The sequence below is a fragment of the Carcharodon carcharias genome, chromosome 19 (genome assembly GCF_017639515.1).
Source record: "Carcharodon carcharias isolate sCarCar2 chromosome 19, sCarCar2.pri, whole genome shotgun sequence".
In the NCBI taxonomy this organism is placed as follows: Eukaryota; Metazoa; Chordata; class Chondrichthyes; order Lamniformes; family Lamnidae; genus Carcharodon; species Carcharodon carcharias.
Genome location: NC_054485.1, coordinates 26,199,109 through 26,217,725, shown reverse-complemented (window position 1 = coordinate 26,217,725; position 18,617 = coordinate 26,199,109). Strand labels below are relative to the sequence as shown.

The 18,617-nt window shown below is 44.3% G+C and overlaps 1 protein-coding gene across 1 annotated transcript in view; it reads left to right on the top strand.

Annotated features, from left to right (window-relative positions):
- LOC121291157 (transcription factor HIVEP3) overlaps positions 1-18,617 on the top strand; it is a 370,482-nt gene that overhangs the window by 138,319 nt on the left and 213,546 nt on the right. The window contains exon 3 of the mRNA XM_041212244.1: positions 5,202-5,296. The gene's annotated coding sequence lies outside the window, so the exon portion shown is untranslated. The remainder of the gene's footprint in view (positions 1-5,201; positions 5,297-18,617) is intronic.

The window sequence follows — 18,617 nt, the reverse complement described above, 5'->3', positions numbered from 1 at the left end:
TTATTACATTGGCAACGAGGATAAATAGCTCTGATGCTGCACCTCATCTTGTGAATGTGAATACATTAATTCTTAAGGAAAGAAAGAAAAGTATACTCACCAGTCATGCCACTTTTCGGCAGAATCGACCCTTATGATTCGTCCATGGAAGATTGGAGACAATACAAAGAGTGCCTAGGTTTTCATTTTTTGGTGAATGAATTAACAGCGGAGGAGAAGCAGAAAGCAATTCATTTAAGTGTCCTTGGTAGCAAGACATACAGTCTCATCCACAGTTTGATGACTCTGAACGCACCTAATTCTAAATCTTTTAACGAATTGGTAGACCTCGTGAAGATGCATTTTCAGCCAAAGCCATCGGTAATTACGCAGAGATTTAAGTTTAAATCCAGAGTAAGGGCCTTGGGGAAGTCCATTGCAACTCATGTAGCTGTTGAAATAGTTGACTGAGCACTGCGACTTCGGAGACGTACTCAATGACGTTGCGGGATCGGTTAGTTTGTGGCATTCAAGACGACGTTGTTCAACACCGTTTCCTTGCAGAAGTTAACATCGGTTTGAAGTGCACCATGGAAATAGCACTAGCCATGGAGAGTGCTGAGTGGGGCTCGCAGGCTTTACAAGGTACCGTTCTTTAGTTGGGGCGGGAACCTACCCCCGGACATGGTGCGAAAACCAGAGAGACAACTGCAAAGCGGGTGTCAGTCTCTACTGCTCAAAAACAAAAAGGCATACTGGAAGCATCTCACCAGCAATTCAGAAATTCATCTGTTGCCAATGTGGGGGTATTCACGTACTGATAAATATGCAGATTTAAAGAGGCAGAATGCCATTACTGCCACAAAAAAGGGCATCTAATAAAGCATTGCAGGGTGAAATCAGGACAGCCAATCAGACGGCAAACCAAGATGATTGAAGTGCACAATATAACAGAACCAGAAGCTACTGATACTGATATTTATTCCCTATACAATGTCAAAACAGTAAAAATTGAACCAATAACCGTCACCCTTCAAGTGAATGGGAAGCCTCTAATCATAGGGGTAGATAAGGATCCTCAACCGCAGTGGTGGGAGAACACACATTTAAATACCTAAATGAAGGTATCCAGCCACTGAATCAGGAGTAGGCCACGGCTCAACTGAAGACCTACACTGGAGAGTCAATACAGCTAAAAGGCATCACCAAGTACCCGTATCCTACAGGCAACAGACAGCCCAGCTCCCAATGATCATTGTAACAGGTGAAGGACCTAGTCTTCTGGGCCGCAACTTCTTACAAAAAATTAAGCTCAACTGGTCAGAAATATTTCAAGTGAGAACAGGAGGAGTTTCTGAGTTGATAAGGGAATATGACAGTGTATTTCAGAATGAGTTAGGAGAATCGAAGGACCTTCACAGGCTGCAAGGATCCCTCAGGTCAGAGTTGGTTCCATAGGAAAATCATGAAAAGAAACAAAATAAAGATAGTGCCACTCTGAACAAACCAAATAAATAGTTGGTGGAAAAGACTGAACAATGTTCCAGGAGGAAGCCAAAAGATACAAGGAGACAGAAGAGCTGAAGAATCAGCTGATTAAAACAAAAGAGGCATTAGAATAAAGAGTTGTGGAACTTTCCAAGATGCGAGTGGGTAATGAAGCCATTCAAGCTCCACCACTGAACTGAACCAAGTTAAGATTTCACCAGAGAGAAATTTGGCTGACTGTGAAATCAGAATGAAGGACGAGACAAAACCCTGTGGCAAACAGAAGGAGAAAAGACGGAAATCCGATCAGATAGGCCAATAGGCTATGTTTTCAGAACCCCCTCTGCAGCCGAGAAGGGTTATTTCCAACTTGAAAAGGAAGGTTCAATTTGATATTTGGAGTGAAGAAATTCCACCAGTATCTGCATGAACAACATTTCACCATAGTGTCAGACCATAAACCACTAATGGGTTTATTCAGAGAGGATAAAGCCATTCGCCAATAGCATTAGCAAGAATTCAACATTGGGCTTTGATTTTATCAGCGTATGAATACAGCTTTATGCACCGTCCAGGTGTGCATATTGCAAATGCAGGCATGCTCAGTCTTCTTCCATTACCAGATAGCATTATACATGCTCCAGTGCCACAAGAAGTTGTACTTGTGTTGAATTTCTTGGTCTCTACGCCAGTCTGTGCAAAACAAAGGAATTGGACATACAGGGATCCAATTTTGTCAAAAGTCTGAGATGAGGTATTATAAGGGTGGTCAAATTCACCAGTGTCTGAAGAGATAAGACAATTCCATGCCTGTAAAACAGAGTTAAGCTGACAAGATGGAATCTTGTTGTGGGGATCAAGAGTCATTGTCCTTCGCTATGAAGGGAACCACTCTTGACAGAGTTTCACAGTGCGCATCAAGGCATATTGAAGATGAAGATGCTTGCGTGAAGCTATGTCTGGTGGCCAGGCATAGACAGTGACATTGAAAGCACAGTCAAGCACTGTCTCCGGTGTCAGCAACAACAGAAGTTGCCCGTTTCAGCTCCACTGCGTCCATGGGAGTGGCCAGGTCGACCCTGGATTAGACTACATATAGAATATGCGGGTCCATTTTTAGGTACCATGTTTTTATTGATCATTGATGCGCATTCTAAGTGGATGGACGTGTATGAAGTTAGATCGCTGACATTGTGTGTAACTATTGGAAATCTTTGCCAATATTTTAATGTGCATGGCCTACCAGAAGCCATTATTTTGGATAATGGTACTGTCTTCACTAGTACATAATTTCAGAGATTCATGAGTTTAAATGGAATTAAACATATTAAAACAGCACCATATCACCCCTCATCAAATGGGTTAGCTGAAAGAGCTGTGCAAACTATCAAATCAGGAATGAAGAAGTTCTCCGAAGGTACTTTAGAAACTTGACTTTCCCATTTTCTTCTCAAATATCGTACGACTCCTCATGCAACTACGGGTTCAATACTGACTGAATTACTGATGAAACACCAGCTTCGTACAAGGTTAGGTCTGGTGTTTCCAAACTTAGAGGGGAAGGTAAAGAAGAATCAGAGTAGTTAGAAATTGAATCACGATGTTCATAGCAAAGCTCGAAGATTTACTGTGGGAGATACAGTTTTTGTGCGGAAGTTTGGAAATGGACCTAGTTGGGTTCCTGGTATAATTGTCTCTGAAACTGGACCCTTAGTATTCTGAGTGGAAGTGGAAGACTGGATTGTTCAAAAACATGTGGATCATCTAAGGAGTAGAGAGATATTCCAACAGCCAAATGTCAAATCTTGAACCCCTGAGGTGACAGATTGACCTAGAATAGACATACCTGATGTCTCTGTTGAATTACCTAATCCTGAACTGCCATTGTTTAAGGGTGTCCCTGATGCTGCAGTTCCTGTTCATGTCGATCCTGTGAGAGAATCTCAAGCGGTAGAGCTACATCGTTCTAACCGAATTAGAAAACCATCTTAGAGACTTAATTTTTAATTGCATGACCTGTGCATATATGTATATGTTGTGGCTTAAGCTATTTTTTGTAAATAGGAAATGTAAAAAAAACTAAAGGGGGAGGAAATGTAGTGATTGTAGGGGTCACATGATTGTACTGACGAATGAGCCCTAAGCGCAGGAAATCTTAGGGGTGGAGCTTTATGTCATGAACCTGGTTCAAGCATGTAGCTTCTAAAAGAGCTCTGTAATAAAGTTATCTTTTTCAAGTAAGAAACCTGTCTGTTACATCAAGTTTATTACGCCCACCCTTCACCTCCACCACAGGTGGTCATGCCTTCAGCTGTCTTGTCTCTGAATTTTCACATTTCTATGCTCCCATATATTTTCTTTTCTCTCAGTAGTGCGCACATTGAGTGTTCATATTGCTGAGCTTTGCTTGTCACCTCCTGGATTGGTTTGTGTGCCTGGCTGGAATGGGATAATAGGGAATACATTTCGACAACATGTGCACATGGGACTAGGTGCCAGTGAAACCCAGTCCCCCAAACCCTGCCACCTCCCCCCAAAAGGTGCCTGTTGAATGATTGGTGTAAGGGTTATTGAGCTATAGACATTTATATTGCAGAAAGAAGCATGAGGCCCACCACGTGGCACTGGCTTTGTGGTGGTGCAATTCAAAACTAATCCCATCGCCCTGCCTTGTTCCTCTGAAATCTGAAACTGAAATCACTAGTAAATAAGCCCTTATGTCTCTACCTTCACCTGGGGAGAATCTAACAATAAGATATCTAAAGGATATGAGCTCTAATAGATTATTATTCAACTGTGTATTGTACATTGCTCAGGATGTCACAGAATCCTGCAACACTGAGATGCTTGTAAAATTCTGGCCTCTTGCACTGGCCAAATTTTCATCACTCTACTATTGATGGCCATGCTTTCAGCTATCTAGGCTCTGGAATTCCCTCTCTAAACTTCTTCACTTCTCTCCCTCTCTTACCCCCTTTAAAATGCTCCAGATTTCCTTATGTGGCTTAGCGTGGTAACTGGGGGTATAGTCCCTCCCTTCTGTCAATCGGGGGTCACGTGATGTACTGCGGGGGCTCCAACCAGTGAGTTTTCAGCGTGGGCAATCCGGGGAGGTTGTGGGGGGGGGGAGCTTCCTGATGAGAGTCCTGGTCAAACATGAAAACACCTGTAAATCTCTCTGTAATAAAGTTTAACTGTTTCTTGTCTGCTGTATTGAGTCATCACGTTAAGTGTCAAACATTGTCTAATAGCACTGCAGTGAAGCGCCTTGGGACATTTTGCTACTTTATATAAATGCAAGTTGTTGTTATTGCCAAGAACTTGCCTTTAGGAAGGTTGGAAAAGTGAGGGGGTCCAGCTTAACAGAACTGTTCTGTGACTGGTGCTAAACAGTACTGGGGATGACTCAAGAATTCACCATCCCTGGTCCCAGTCTTTGGTCATACAGTCAATGCACAATGTGTGGAAACCAGCAGAAATTCAGAGAAATTAGAGGGAAGGCACTTGTGCCATAATAAACCTATGTAATGGGGTGAAATTAATCTCAGTGATATTTGTAATAACCATGTTAAAATAGCACAGTGAGGAACTTGGCAAAGACAGAGGAAGTCATTTGTCACAGATCCTGCTGGAAGCAATTTCACTCCTTCCATCGCTCAGTATTGGTAGCAGGATCAGGCAAGTTATTGACAAATGCCCAATGTTTAATTGTACTTTTTTTCATGTCTCTGCAGGTCAAATAATGAAATTGAATTAGGGGCGTCAAGAAATCTACACAGGGTGAAATAAGGGGATGAGTCTGTATTAATATCAGCAAAAAAACCAAAAGGTAAATGTGTTCTGGTTTGGTATTTCGATGTTGAATGCTTATTGGTTACAGCTGCCATTCTGGCATGTTGATCCTGTTACCTCTTCAAGTATGCTGTAGTGTTTCTAAACTGAACTCAGTCCATCGCTGGGTGCAGAGTCAAACATTACCATTTGGTTCTTGTCCACCACACAGTAGTTATTATCCCTCTTTACTTTTACTTTGATATATACACACCCAGATATATACATGGCAGCTGGAGTGGTCGAATTTGTTGTTGAAGCCCTTTTTAATGAGGGCTGTTTCAAATTCTCTAAATAAAGTTGAGGGTGACTCCATGAGGTCAGAGAGGAATCCTGATTAGGCCTGGATAATAGAGGCTCTGTTATCTGTCAAAGCTTTTTGATGCCACTTTACATATACATTTATTGTTACTCTTCAACTTGATGAATATGGGTATCTCTTAACATACATTTCACTTTTCTCTCATCTCTGAGATTTGCATGTGGTAGTTATTTGGGCTTTTACACGTTCAAGTGAGAAGTGCTCACTGTAGACTATAGCCATACTGCTTAATTGCCAGGCTATTATACTAGGTTTTCTGGAAGTGGATAAAACTATAATCATAGTTGCCATTTTTAGAAATACTGACTGTTATAATTCAGCCACTCTCAAGATAATCGTGCCCAATACCAATAAAAGCTTTTGAAGACCTCTCAAAGAAATGAGCAAAAGTGCATCACGAGTACAGTCCTGGGTGCAGTCCCAGGTCCAATCCCAGGTGCAGTCCCGGGTCCAGTCTCGAGTGCAAACTCACATGCAGTCCTGAGTGCTGTCTCAAGTCCAGTCCCGAGGGCAGTCTGGAGTGCAGTCTCAAGTCCAATCCCGAGGGCAGTCTGGAGTGCTGTCTCAAGTCCAATCCCGAGGGCAGTCTGGAGTGCTGTCTCAAGTCCAGTCCCGAGGGCAGTCTGGAGTGCTGTCTCAAGTCCAATCCCGAGGGCAGTCTGGAGTGCTGTCTCAAGTCCAGTCCCGAGGGCAGTCTGGAGTGCAGTCTCAAGTCCAATCCCGAGGGCAGTCCGGAGTGCTGTCTCAAGTCCAATCCCGAGGGCAGTCTGGAGTGCAGTCTCAAGTCCAATCCCGAGGGCAGTCTGGAGTGCTGTCTCAAGTCCAATCCCGAGGGCAGTCTGGAGTGCAGTCTCAAGTCCAATCCCGAGGGCAGTCTGGAGTGCTGTCTCAAGTCCAATCCCGAGGGCAGTCTGGAGTGCAGTCTCAAGTCCAATCCCGAGGGCAGTCTGGAGTGCAGTCTCAAGTCCAATCCCGAGGGCAGTCTGGAGTGCAGTCTCAAGTCCAGTCCCGAGGGCAGTCTGGAGTGCTGTCTCAAGTCCAGTCCCGAGGGCAGTCTGGAGTGCAGTCTCAAGTCCAGTCCTGAGTGCAGTCCCGAGTGAAGTCCCGGGTGCAGTCTGGAGTGCAGTCCCAAGTGAAGTCCCGGGTGCTGTCTATAGTGCGGTCTCCATTGGAGTCCCAAGTCCCATCCCAGCTGCAGTCCGGAATGCAGTCCCAGGTGCAATCCATAGTGCAGTCTCCGTTGCATTCCCGAGTCCCGTCCCAGTTGCAGTCCCGAGTGCAGTCCTGGGTGCAGTCCCGAGCGCAGTCCCGGGCACAGTCCCAGGTGCAGCCCATAGTGCAGTCCTGGGTGCAGTCCCGAGCGCAGCCTTGAGTGCAATCCCGGGTAGAGCCCATAGTGCAGTCCTAAGCGCAGTCCCGGGTGCAGTCTCAGGTATAGTCCCGAGTGCAGTCCTGGACACAGTCCCGGGTGCAGCCCATAGTGCAGTCCCGAGCGCGGCCCCGAGTGCAGCCCCGGTGCAGTCCATAGTGCACTCCTGACTGTAGTCCTGGGTACAGTCCTGGGTGCAGTCTCGAAGGCAGCCTCGGATGCAGTCCCAGGTGCAGTCTCAAGTTCCGTGCCGGGTGCAGACCCGGCGCAGTCCCAGGTTCAGACCTGGTGCGGTCCCAGGTATGGTCCCGGGTATAGACCTGGTGCAGACCCGGTGCAGTCCCACGTTCAGACCTGGTGTGGTCCTGGGTGTAGACCTGGTGCAGACCCAGTGCAGTCCCACGTTCAGACCTGGTGTGGTCCTGGGTGTAGACCTGGTGCAGACCCAGTGCAGTCCCACGTTCAGACCTGGTGTGGTCCTGGGTGTAGACCTGGTGCAGACCCAGTGCAGTCCCGGATGCAGTCTTAATTCAGGATCTCATCAGACAAGGGTATGAGGAGAGACTGGGGAGACTGGGTCTATATTCCCTAGAGTTTCGAAGAATGAGAGGTGACCACATTGAAACTTACAAAATTCTCACAGGGCTTGACAGGGTAGGTGTAGATAAAAGATGCTTCCCCTGGCTGGTGAATCTAAAACCAGGAGACATAATTTCAGGATAAAGGGTAGGCCATTTAAGACTGGGACGAGGAGGAATTTCTTCACTCAGAGGGTGGTGAATCTTTGGAGTTCTCTACCCCAGAGGGCTGTGGAAGCTCAATCATTGAGCATGTGCAAAACAAAAATTGATAGATTTCTGGAGATTAATAACATCAAGGAACAAGTGACAGACAGTGGGCCTGAGGTAGATGATCAGCCATGATCTAAATGAATGGCAGAGCAGGCTTAGCAGCCTACTCCTGTTCCTATGTTTCCTATCATCACATCTAACTGCACCTTGAATGATTGTAAAGTTGTTGTTATCCACTGCCCATCCAAAGGACCACTGCAGGTATTAGGCAGGTATTAGAGAAGAAGAGACACGGAGAGGTTTAGAGAGGGAATTCCAGTGACTAGCTCCCAGGCAGCTGAAGGTATGGTCACATGCTGGAGTGATTAAAATCAGGGATGTTCAAAAGGCCAGAATTGGAGGAGTGCAGAGATCTCGGATGGTTTGCGAGGCCGGAGTAGGCTACAGAGATAGGGATGGGCGAGACTATAGAGGGATTTGAAAACCAGGCTGACAATTTTAAAATTCATGGGATGAAAGGGAACGGTCAGTAAGCAACATGCTCACTTCTGAATCAGGAGGTTATGAGTTCAAGGCCCACTCAAGGGTTTAAGTTAAGCTAGGCTTTAAAAAAAAAAGTAATGTTTGTGTTCAAGTAGCACCTGAATCATTGAAAGGTTTGTAAATGTTTGCACAATTCACAATTTTTCAATATACTGACTGCTTTAAGGAGTTGAATGTGTTAGCCATTTAATATACAGCAAGAACGCACAAACAGCAATGAAGTCAATGGCCTGTTTCTGGGGTATTGGCTGAGGGGGGAGATATATTGACCAGGATGGGGGGTGAACTTCCTGCGCATCTTCAAATAGAAAAGAGATGACAATCGAATTTCTGCAACCACTGCTAACAGTTCAATGAAACTTGCCTGCCAGGAGTAATTGAAGTACATCCTACACACAGGTTGTAGTAGTGTGGGCTCAAGAACTACAACAATCTGAGAGTCCCAAACCTCTACTCTGAGCATGTAGTTGTATTTCCATGTAGGTGAATCATCACTGACCCACTTATGCTCATCTGTAGTAGGCTCTCCGTAACAATGAAATAACCTTCCCACAGACCTCAGAAATCTCTCCCACTTTGTTGCTAGGCGCCATGAATGCTATGTCTCATCCGTGCTCTCATGCCTGGATTGTATAAAAAGCAATTCCATGCAAGAAAATAAAATGCACATATGGGGGCAACATTATTGGCACTAAGTGTGCGTGGGAGGAGAGACGCTGAAATTTATAAATAGCTAGCTACAGCTCCAGTAGTAAAATTCTCACTCATTCATATTCCCATTCATAGCCCAATGTCACTCAGACAGTGTTCATCTCAAATCAGAGTTCTCCCCATTGTCACAAAATGCTTTCGTATTTCCTTTTTATAGTCATTCAAGTCTGACCGTTCCCCCGTACCCTGTACTACCCCTCCAAACCAGCCTCCACATCACCCAATGATTGCTGCTGCTTTGTTTCAGCCTCTGTGTAGGGAAGGTTGATTCTGTACAAATATCCGATATCAGGGGAAGCAGCCGCAGACCAGCCCCTGTTTAATATGGTCTCTAAGGTGATCGGGGCTGAAACTGTGGTTTCTTTCGGAAACAGATGACTAAGAGTTGACCTGATAGAGATCTTTAAAATTAATAAGAGGTTCAATAGGGAAACGTAGGGCAGAATCTTCTGTTAGGCAGGTGGGGGTGGGCCCTGCATGCTGACGCGTAAAATGATACGCGGTGACGCCAGGCGTGCGTCCCAATGCCACCGCACATCGTTCAGATCTTCCGTTCAGCGGGCGCGCACCGGAGTCAGCTGCGTGCCTGCCGGACTATTAAAGGCCTGTTAGGGTCATTAATCAAATGATTAAGCCAATTGAGAAAGCTGCCTATCCAACCTTAAGGTTGGCGGCAGGCAAAGAGCCCAAGCGGCCGTCGCGTTTTTCATGGAACCTCATCCACGGACGGGATGAGGTTTCATGAAGGGTTTACAACGTTAATAAATATTTCTGGAACATTTGAAAAATATGTCCTGGCTCATGTGACGCTGTCACATGAGAGGACATGCATAAATGATTTTATAGGTTCTTTATTCAAAGTTCATATTATGAAATTAATCTCCCTGAGGCGGTTCCATGCGCGTGAAAGAGCGCAGGCCCCGACTCTCCCTCTTCCCAACACCCGCCCAGGTCGTGCTGAGCGCTTCTGGGCGTGGGTCACATGGGGTGGGCCTTAATTGGCCCTCCCACGCAAAATGCTGGCTCCACGCCCGCCCGCACCCGCTTCCAACCGGCCTGCCCAACAGGGAGAAAATTCTCCCCATAGTATGGAACAGCATTCAGCCCATCTAATCTGTGCCAGGTCTTTTGAAGTCTAATCTCACTCCCTGGCTCTTTCTCCAAAACCTATGATTGTTTCTTCTCCTCTAATTATTGGTGGTGACGTTTCCACATATGGCAGAGTTTAAAACGAGGGCTATGAATATGAGGTAATCATTAATAACTCTAATAGGGAATTCAGGAGAAAGTTTTTTTTTCAGAGAGTGATTAGGATGTGGAACATGCTACCAAAGGGGTGTCTGAGGCAAATAGCATAGATGCACAGGTGGAAGATAGATAAACTCATGAGAGAGAACGAATAGAAGGGTATGCTGATAGAGTAAGTGTAGGAAGGTGGGGAGGAGGTGCATGTGGAGCATAAAAACCAGCAGAGATCTGTTGGACTGAATGGCCTGTTTCTATGCTGTACATTCTATGCATGTGCAACCATTGGAGACTGGATCAGAAAGGTGCATCATGGCATGAAATGGATGGGTCAGAAAGTCTCTGATAAAGCTAGACTAGCACAGTCTGTCGGCATGGTTGTATCGTGCTCTGCTTTGGTGGCAGGTTGTCCTGTTCAGAGTGCACAGCAGGAGAACACTGGAGCTCAGTGTTCTGACAAAATTTTGGGAGAACTGTGGTAAGGTGGCCAAAGGTAAACAATGCTTCCACAGGTTGCCTGAGGCAGGAGAAACACTTGCTTATAATTGCTACATTCTTCATTATGCCTTCAGTCTAGGGATGACAATTCTCATCAACTTTGGTTGTACATGCTTCTGGAGGTTTTATTGCATGACCTCACCGCTCCAATCCACATATTTGATTGAACAGTCTTTTCTTCCCTTCTCCAATGTTACAACAAGTAACATGCAAAAGTGTGCAAAGAAACTAAGAAAAGCACTCAATGTTGCATATCATGCCCTGAGATTAATTCCTAGACACTCCAGGGCAATCTTGGAGAGTTGGCAGCCCAACTACAGCCTAGTGCTGCTGTGGCAGCAGCACACAGATCCAGAATGAATCGTCCCAATTTCACAGCCGCATAATTACAGCTGCTGCTTCTCCGGTTGTACTCAACTCAAACCAGGTTTCTCTGCAAACTTCCCACCATCCTCAAATCATACCTTTCTCTCACTAGCTGGTTTTATGCTGATTTCACTTATTTGAATCTTTTCCAATGGTTACCTCTAAAGAAACCAGGCATGGAAGATGTTCTTAAGACACAGAAAACAGCGGACGGGATTCTGTTTGTTCCTACATTACAAGTGACTACATTCAAAAGGGTCCACTGTGGCTCAGTTGGTTACACTCTTGCATCTGAGTTTCAAGTTCCGCTCCAGGGTTTGAATGCAATAGAACCTAAACTGACACTCCAGTGCAGTACAGAGGGAGTGCTACACTGTAAGAGGTTCCATCTTTTGAATGAGATGTTAAACCGAGGCCCCATCTTCCTGCTCAGGTGGATATAAAAGATCCCATGGCATTATTTTGGCGTCCTGGTCAATATTTATCCTTCAATCAACAGTATCGCCCTGAGGTTGTGAAAGACAAGATGTAGATGCAAGTCTTACTTTTTTCCTATGGATCAGTGCAATTAAATACTTAATACATTTTATAATTTGTGCTAGCATTTACTTAACTCCAATTGAAGAATAGCTCGGGCCCCTAAGATAAGACAGACTTGCACAAATGTAGCACCTCACCATTTCATTGAAGCACCTGGGTATGCTTCATATCAGTGAATTATATATTTTTAAATATGCTGAGTCTTATGTCAGCCAAAGTGGCAGCTATTCTAACCTTGCAGCATCCCATAAACAGAAACTAAACCGCTTATGGTTTTTTTTCTGTTGGTGTGTGGCTTGAGTGGAAAATGTTCATACAGTCATACAGAAGGAGACATGTCAGCCCATCTTACCTGTGCTGGCTCTTTGAAAATGCTATTTAATTAGTCCTCCTTCTCTGCTTGATCGCCTCAGCCCTGCAAGTCTTTCCTTTTCAAGTATACATCTAATTGCTTTTTAAAAGTTGCTATTCAATCTGGTTCCACCACCCTTTCAGGTTAAGTCCGATCATAGCAACTCATGGCATATAAAAAAAAATTCTCCTCATCTGATCTCTGGGTTCATTTGCTAGTTATCTTAAATCTTTGCCCTATAGTTACCGACCCCTCTGCCACCTGGAAATGGCTTCTCCTTATTTATCCTATCAAAACCATTCATAATTTTGAACTCTTCTGTTAATTCTCCCATTAACCTTCCAAACTCTAAGGACACCAATCCCATTTTCTCTGGCCTCTTCAATGTTGGCCAATAGGGGAACTCCTCTTGCTCTGCCTTGAATAGTGCAAGGGGCTTGTTGACACCAGTCTGAACAAGTTCTCCTTCTGCAGACCCCCCTCAGTACTGCCTTGGATGGTTAACCTAGATTATGTGCTCAAGTATCTAGATTGGAGCTCCACAATTGTCTGCTCAGAAGCGAGAGTGAGACCATTGAGCTAAGCATTCACAGAAAGCCTGATGTTCCAAGGCCCTGCTGGTCAGGTTTCCAAGTCTGGTTGGACTCATTCCTGGAGGTCTCCAGGCCTTCAGCCTCTTCACTCGGTCAAACAGTGCTTCTTTCCCCATCTTCAATATTTTCACAGCTAACAAAAGCATTCAAATTAAATTTAAGAACAATGCAAGCAATTTCTCTCTCCAGTTTGCTCACAGCTCTGGCCAGGAGACGAGTCATTTGTTCCTGGACTCTCCAGGACAAGCCTGGATGGTTGGTAACCCTCTCTGCTGGTGATGAAGGACTTTGGAGCCAGTGGGAATAAGACAGGAAATTAGGTGCCTAACCTCATATGTGACTCTGCAGTAACTGTAGCAATTAAGTATTACCTAAGATAAAACTTTTAATACCGATTAGTTGCTCGACAGTCTTACTTTTTATGTTTTTCACACGCAGCGTCAGAGGATGCATCTTAGACAGAAAAATTTACATGAATAACATAAGACACGAACATGTATACGGTCACACGAAGAAATAACTTGCCTTTATATAGTCTCTTTCATGACTGTGAGAAATTCCAAAGTGCTTCACAGCCAAAGTACCTTTGAAGTGTAGTGACTGGTGTAATGGAATTGTTACCAGTGGGAGCCAATTTGTGCACAGCAAACTCCCACAGCCATCAAATATGATAATTACTAGATTGGTTGCGAAATAAATATTGGCCATGACCTCAGAAGCAGTCACTTGCTCCCTGCTGTATAGATATAAGATACATGCACATATAGATTGAAACATAAATGGAGATATTTTTTTATTATTTCATGGGATGTGGGCACCGCTGCCTAGGCCAGCATTTTTATTGCCATCCCAAACTGCCCTTGAGAAAGTGGTGGTGAGCCACCTTCTTGAACCATTGCAGTCCATGTGGTGTAGGTACATCCACAGTGCTACTTGGGAGGGAGTTCCAGGATTTTGGCCCAGCGACGGTGAAGGAACGGAGATATAATTCCAAGTCAGGATGCTGAGTGGCTTAGAGGAAAACTTTGCGGGTGGTGGTGTTTCCATGCATCTGCTGCTCTTGTCCTTCTAGGTGATAGAGGTCGCAGATTCGGAAGGTGCTGTCGAAGGAGCCTTGTTTAGTTGCTACAGTACAACTTGTAATGGCACATACTGCTGCCATTGTTCGTCGTTGGTGGAGAGAATGGATGTTGGAGGTGGTTGATAGGATGCCAATCAAGCGGGCTGCTTTGCCCTGGATGGTGTTGAGCTTCTTGAGTGTTGTGGGAGCTGCACTCATCCAGGCAAGTGGAGAGTATTCCATCACACTCCTGACTGGTGCCTTGTAGATGGTGTACAGTCTTTAGGGAATCAGGAGGTGGGTTACTCTCTGCAGAATTCCCAGCCTCTAACTTGCCCTTGTAGCCACAATATTTATATGGCTAGTCCAGCTCAGGTTTCTGGTCAATGGTAACCCCCAGAAAGTTGATAGTGGGGGATTCAGTGATGATAATGCCATTGGCTGTCAAGGGGTGATGGTGGATTCTCTCTTGTTGGAGATGATCATTGCCTGGCACTTGTATGGCACGAATGGTCTTGTTCATGGTAGGTGTGCTGACACCATAATTTGAAAGGCCATGTGTTAAAGGAAGCAAGTGACACTTGCAAAAACTGCACATTTCACTCAAGGCTTCATATTATAAAGAGAAATCCATGCTTAAAAAAGCCTGAAAATTATATTCGCACCTTGGCCTAATCAGAATATGTGATCACACCTGCCTTTGCGCTTTTTCAGTCTAACTATTAATTGTCGTGCCCAGGCAGGGAGTGGTTTCTTTCACACTGATGAATTTTTGTCTTTGTGCCATCTCATCCAGCTGGTATGTGGGGAGGGCAGTAAATTGGGAGGCCACGATCAGGAGAATAGAGGCTCCCAACAAATGCTGACTTCTGATTACCTTTAGCTGGCAGACAACATCAAAAGTTTGCATTTATATAGCACCTCTATCATAATGAAACTTCTCCAGGTGCTTCACAGGAGCATTATAAAACAAATATGATATTGAGCCACATAAGGAGATATTAGGTCAGATGACCAAAAACTTGGTGAAAGGTTTTAAGGAGTCTCACAAAGGAGAAAAGCGAAATGGAGAGACAGACAGATGAAAGGCAAGAATCCCAGAGCTTGGACCTAGGCAACTGGTGGCACAGCCACCGATAGTGGATTAATAAAAGTGGGGATGCAGAAGAGGCCAGAATTAGAGCAGTGCAGATGTCTGAGGTTGTGGTGCTAGAGGAGGTTATGGTGATAGGAAGGGACAAGGCCCTAGAAGGATTCAGAAACAAGAATGAGAATTTTAAAATTGAAACATTGCTTGCTTGGGTACAATGTAGGTCAGTGAACACAGGAACGATGGTGGAATGGGACTCACTGTGAGTTACGACACAGGCAGCAGAGTGTTGGATGATCTCAAGTTTTCGGAGGGTAGGAAGTGGGAGACCAGTCAAGAGTACATTGGAAGAGTGGAGTCTCAAGGTAATGAATGTATATATGAGGGTTTCAGTAGCAGAGAATGACAGAAAAGGCATTTGCAACACACAGTCTACAAGGAAGCATTCTGTGACAGTCGGAAAGAGTTGGCACTGATGTGAATTCCCCCTCATTTACATTGCTCATTACTCTTCTACCCACACTAGAGTTACCAATCCTTGAGGACTGTCCTGGAGTCTCCACGAATTGCAGATTAATCTCCAGGACACTGCTCTGAGCAAAACCTGGAGTAAAATAATGAGTGATTTTTTTTTTTTAGGAAGGAAGAAGGAAGTCTATTTTATTTGTGAGCAGTGTCACGATGAATTGAAACATAGTGTGGGGAAAGTGCATATCTAATCCTGTTCATTTGAACTAACTCTAGTCTGGTTTCAAAGAAAACACGGACAGAAAATCATTGCTAAAATTTCAAAGACTTTGGCCAATACTGGGATTTCTTAATGTGCACACACCCATGCCAGCTAAAACCACGGTGGTTTCACAACATCTGTTTTCCATTTGTATATAATGTATATATTTTAAAACCAAGATGTAATTACTAGATTATGAAAAGGCCAGAAAACTGTTTACTTGAACAAAGACTTTCCGAGTTCCAGGGAAACTGACAACTCAATTGTGAAGCTGCAATTTCATCATAAGAAGCACTCTGAAAAATCAAGGAGTTATCAAAAACAGTCTGATTAAAGTTAATATCCCTTTTGGGCTTCATTTTTTTTTCTCTCTCGATTCCTCACTCACACTCTCAGCCTCGATGACTTCTCATATTAGCAGTGTCTCCTCACTCACTCTTGTATTTGGGTCCCCTCACTTACTCTCGGTGACTCCTCACTCACTCTCATACTTGGGTCACCTCACTGACTTATGCTGACCCTTCACTCACTCTCAGTGACCCCTCACTCACTCTCGGTGACTCCTCGCTCATTCTTGGTGACCCCTCACTCACTCTCGGTGACTCCTCGCTTATTCTTGGTAACTCCCCCCTCATTCCCATGATGCCTCACTCACTCTCAGTGATTCCTCACTCTCTCTCATTCTCGGTGACTCCTCGCTCATTCTCGTGATTCCTCACTCACTTTCACTCTAGGTGTCTCCTCACTCACTCTCAAACACAGCTGGTCTCAATTATTGAGTAACAACAATGATATTGAAACAAAAATATTCTAGCAGTTTGTCCTAATTTATATTGCACCTCAAATGTTGCCCCATTGCCTGATACTACTTTACCAGACATCCTTTTAGCAAGTCTGGGTGAGTTTGCCAATGCAAATCAAGTTGCAGGCAGCTCGTCTCATGGTGCCAGGCCATTGTGAACTGGATTGCCATTCCACTTCAATACACTCCACTCCTGATCCCTGCAGTCAGCAGTGACTGCAAACTTTCATTCTTGTGGTTTCAATTGGATTTGAACTTAGGTTCAGCAGTGAAAGGTCAGAATGCAAGCACACAGCATCACTCAGTCCCCATGAAATCGTGCCATCCTTAAGAAGGACAAAGTGCCAATTTAAAGTAAGTGCCATTCCCTAGATTGGTTGTGGTCACTGTGCTGTAGTTGCTGTTTATTCTGCAGATTACAGTTAACGCACTGGGTACTAGCTCCTTCTGTGGGAATTTTCAGAGGGCATTTCAGAGTGAACCACATTGCTGTGGGTCTGTGTCACATGTAAACCAGACCAAGTAAGGATGACAGATTTTCTTCCCTAATGGGCATTAGTGAACCAGATGGGTTTTTACGACAATCGACAATGGTTTTAATGACTCTTAACTGCAGATTTTTTTTTATTGAATTCAAATGTCACCATCTGCCATGGCGAGATTCAAACCCAGGACCCCAAAGCTTTGGATTCATAGTCTGGTGACAATAACACTAGGCCACCACCTCCCCTAATGTTGTGATGTAGGAAACATGATGGCCCATTTGCACGCAACAAGCTCCCACAAACAACAATAGGATACTTACCAGATCGTTCGATTTGAGCAAAGTTGGGTGAGGGATAAATATTGACCAGGACCCCGGGAGAACTCTCTTGCTCTTCTTCCAAATAGTACTACGGGATGTTATACATGCACTTGAGAAGATGGTTGGGGTCTCGGATTAATGTCTCATCTGAAAGACAGCACCAACAAGACAGTGCTCCTTCAGTACTTCACTGAAGCATTGGCCTGGATTACCTGCTAAAGTATTTGAAGTGGGGCTTGAATGCATGATCCTCTGACTCAGAGGCGAGAGAGTACTACCCACTGAGTTACAGCTAATGCACGTGGTGGAACAGCACACAGGTACTCACTGCTGTGGCTCACAAAACTAACGGTGGTCAGTTGGTTAAGGTAATAGAGAGCAACAGTAGTCCATGGAACCATCCATTGGCAAGAGTCCGCACATTACTGGAGTGAGGGAGGGGAGGAAATTGTGAAAATATGCTTGTTTGTGTCCCATACTATAAAGAGCTTGGGTTTAATCAAGAGTTTTACTCTCAACCGCTTATTCCAGTTTGTTACTGAAGTAAATCATTGAACACAAACAATAATCACAGAACTTCGGCATTAAACAGAAGAATCTGACCACCTAAAGCACTGAAAGGTTCATTGTTTGCTGTCAAACCTATGCTGTAGCTCATTTGTGTGTCTTTGAGGTGCCTCAGGTGGAATTTCCCACCCTCCCATTTTCATTGTACTGGAGGAAAATTCCATTGTTAGGGTTTTACAAGCAAAGTACTGAAAGTGCAAAACAACTCATGATGAGTTTTTAAAAAAAGCAAAGTAAACTAAAGGTCAGAAATGTGAAAAACTAAATTGCGGCAAAGATTTAAAAATAACTTTCTGAAAGTAATCTAAGTAATACATAATTCGACAAGAAGAAAAATGTGATTGATGGCAAGCAGTAATATTTTCTCTCTCTGCACCCTCTAACTTTCTCCAATGCTACAAGGCTTGAAGATGTTTCTCCATCTCTGGTCTCTAATGCATCCCAACTTTTTTTGCTCTGCCATTGGCAGCAATGCCTGCATTCCCTGAGTCCCTAAGCTCTGGAATTCTCTCCTTAAACCTCTGCATCATCTGCATCTCCACCTCTCTCTCTCCATTAAGATGCTCCTTAAAATGTACATTTCAACCAAGTTTTTGTTTACCTGTCCTAAACTTTCCTAATGTGGCTGTCTCACATTCTGTTTGATAACAGTTCCTGTGAAGCAACTTGAGACATTTTACTATGTTAAAGGAATTATATAAATGTAAATTATTGATGTGGAAATGTTTTGAACTAGGGTGTGCATGCTGGCTTGAATGCTCAGCTGTAAGTCAGTTGCATTGCATTTGCTGTACAGGTTGATGGTTAAAGAATCATGCATAATTCTCCCCTCTCTAACTCCTACCCCAACCCACATTGTTCCATCTGAAGCACCTGTTGCAGTCGTGTGCGTGAAGTTGAGATCATTTGCCTGAATTGTGCAATTTTTTCTCGGT